This window comes from Pinus tabuliformis, chromosome J, assembly GCF_031772625.1.
Source record: "Pinus tabuliformis cultivar Carrire ecotype Pingquan chromosome J, CPIR1, whole genome shotgun sequence".
Taxonomy (NCBI): Eukaryota; Viridiplantae; Streptophyta; class Pinopsida; order Pinales; family Pinaceae; genus Pinus; species Pinus tabuliformis.
The window spans coordinates 775,370,235-775,373,876 of NC_142295.1; positions in this window are offsets into that span (position 1 = coordinate 775,370,235).

Here is a 3,642-nt window from a genome sequence, read left to right on the forward strand (position 1 = left end):
CTTAACTCATTATTAGGCGAATCTTTTGATCACATGCCTTTCTGGAAGCTTCCTGGGCACTGGCACTTTGAGAAAAAGATTCCTCCACATGTCCAGTTACGCCCAACGCAGGTAGCCTTTGTCCTACCTGCTTTGCAACACAGGTAGCCTTTGTTGCACCTGCTATGCAATGTAGGTACCCTTTGGAGCAGCTGCTTTGATCCAAAATTGACCTGTTTTGAGTGTTTTTTCAGTGGAAGACTGATTTGCAGAGCTGTGGTTTGCTGACCTTGTTCCTCTAAGGGTAAGAACAACATGTTTGAGGACTTTGGATCCCTCAGATTATTGACATTTCATGCTCCATGCTGTGAGGCACAAAAATGTCTATAACAATGCTTATGTGGTACTTTAGCCTCTAAAGGAACTACTGGCAGTTCATTTTTTCTTACCAAGGGTGTCTGATGCAGGAGCATCCTTGACCTCATAAAATCATTAGCAATAAAAAAAAGTTTTTGTTTGAGTTCATAATGTAGGAAAATAAGTGTTGCTACTCCCATGTATTTTAAGTTGTTTCCACTCCTATTATGTTAGTTTTTGATACACTTAGTGGAGATTTGTTGCTACTCCCGTTGCTACATTTTATCGAAGTGATGATTACTTTTGAGTTGCTGACACTACTAGGATCACGTGTTGACACTATTATTGGAGTTATTGACACTCTCAGGATAAAAATGCTGATACTCCTATTGCATAGAGTTGTTGACACACGTGAACTAGCATTTGCTGCTACAAGATAACTGCTACTAGACACAATACGAGAAAGGGATGTAGGTTACTTTTTTTTTCCGTGTACTGTGAGGAATCAAATCAATTCAAATATAGAATGTGAAGTGGTCACTCTCAAGGGAAATGAAATATTTCAATTGGAATGTGAAGAGGTCAACAACATGAGAAATAAATTGTAGGAACAAGGAAAAGAATGGGCTTTTGGGATTTTGTCTTTTTGCTTATGGCTCTTGGGATTCTTGGCTTCCACTTTGGACATTGCACGAGTTAGCAAGGGAATATTGACTATTGAGTGGTATTGTTGTGTGACAACACATGAATTGCAGGTACTCTGAGGAATCCTCGCTCTCATATTTGAATTTCTTGTATGTAACATCATATTTTAAATGAATAAAAATATTTGAAGTCTATTATGATTTCTAGTGTGCATGCTTAAATTACTCTATATTTATGCTCTGTGATTTAGTCATTTTAATTAATTTAATATAGTAGTAAAAAAATAATGGTTTGGATTGTGCACTCAGTAGCAACAATTCAGTTTTTGTAGATTTTTGTGAAATCTATAGGTTCTCGCTTGCTACGTCACATAGGCATTTGGATTTGGCTTGGTGACCCTCTCTCCTTGTGTAGTTCTTGAATCACACTCAATCATTGTTCTCATTAAGAATTCCCACCTTAATGCACATATTGATTATTTCTAAAAGACTTGTCCTCCTTTCAACATGATCACTCGTATTCTTCCTCTCATGCATCACAACTGTTGGATCATGATCACTTTTTTTTTCCTTTTTCTTCATACACTAGTTTCACATCTAGTTTGATAGGAGCAATAGAATATTTTAAGGTTATTCATATTATTATTAATAATCTATTTTCCTGAGAATTTAATATTGAGGTTCTCCACATGAAGCTTGCACATGTACACAAGATTAAAACAACACATAAATGATTGCTTAGCTCTTCTTCTCAAAAACATGGTAGACAATGCTCTGCATAAAATAATGGACACATAATAATAATAATGCATTATCAACAACTAAACAAAGCACAAAATTATAAAAAAAATTAATACACTCTCTTAAATTGTCAACTATTTTACCCAACAAAAATTACATCTCATATACTCTCAACTTCATAAGAATTTTATTGAAGAAGTTACAACCAATCCAAGTATGATATCATAATAGAAAATGAGAGAATAAACATATATATTTCACACATTAAAAAAATTCAAAATATATGAGTTGTTTAACATTGTTACATATAAATACATTAAGATTGATTTAAAAGGGGAAAACTATTTTAACTTGTCTAACAACTTGTTTATAGAATATCTCAACCACATACCAATCTAGGAGGTAATTAGTTGAAAATAGTTTCTAAAATGCAACTAGATTTAACAACCTCTTAAAACCTAGGATCAAAACATTGATATAAAAAATATATCTACCTCATAACAATCGATACATTAACAAACCACAACCAAATAGAACAAATTATTTTTACCTTAATTTTGAGCATGCTTATTTCACCAAACCAAACCAATTTTATTATTGTGAAGACAAATTACAATATTTCCTTTTCATGGTTTAAATTATAATAGTTTAATCTCAACATTGACCTAGCTTGACAAAAAAATCATTTATTTCTTAGACTCCCATGTTTTTGTTTCAAATTGTTAATTATTAATGGTTGGAATAATGCTTACATTAGTATATAAGTAGGATTTTTTTGTTGGTTGTTGGAATTTTGTTGAGAGATTTTCTCAACAATATTCTCCTTGTTTGGAATTTGTTGGATCTCATGAGCACTATTTATGTGGCTTGTAATTTGGATTTGCAAGTAATATACTAATATTTGTGTGCATAATGTCTTATCCTTCAATTTCTTTTTTGATATCAAAGCCAATATGGCTCCCTCAAGGGAGAGCCCAGGAAAATGGAAGATTTCTAAAGTTTTATATTATGTACATAAACTAGGATATAGTGTGAGATTTGAGATTAAATCAGTTTATTGTGGGATATTTTTGAGTGTTCCTATATGTTTTATGCATAAATTTGGTTTCCATACTTCCCCCTTGCGTTTGGCTTTCATTTGCAATGATGGTTGGATCTTGTAGTTGCGGTCATGGGAAAATGGAATGAGAGTTCTTTGTGTGCCCGTCAAAATGCAAATAGACTCACTGAGGTGGCCTATTCTACACAATCCAGTCAAACGGTTATCCGACGTCTCTTTCCTGCTAAAGCGAGTTGTTGAATATAGCAACAAGAAATGCTAAAAATAGCATTTCTATAAATAGCATTATAGGTACTAGTGTTGGACATAGCCACAAGAAATTAAAAATCCAAATGCTAAAAATAGCTTTGCTATAAATAGCATTTCGAGATAGATTCCAATTTTAGTTAGTCTCTGAACGAAAATTGAGAAGTAAAATTCGAATTTGATCTTAGCAACTATTTGTAAAATAATTAATTAATTCATCTTGAGCTAATTAGTTGGAGAAAATCAAACATGAAGTCTATGTAAAGACATGCAACAATTTTCCCTTTGATTGAGGAAGTTATCCCTTAATTAAAGAGATCAGGATGAGTTGTACTTTGAGTTGTAATTAGTTAGCTCAGGTAAACTGAGTTAAGTCCAGTTAGATTAGTTCCAATAGTTTGTTGAACCGATTATGAGTTCAATTAGTTAATGCATGCATGCATGTAACTACTGTACTTTAGATAACTGAATATTCTCTCATAAATAACTCATGCATGTCAGTTCAGTCAGAAACCTAGTTGATGTTAGAGGATGGGACAATGTACTATCAGTTAGAGGATTTTTCCTATATAGGAAACTCATCCATGCAGAATGAATTATCTCCTTCAGGATTGC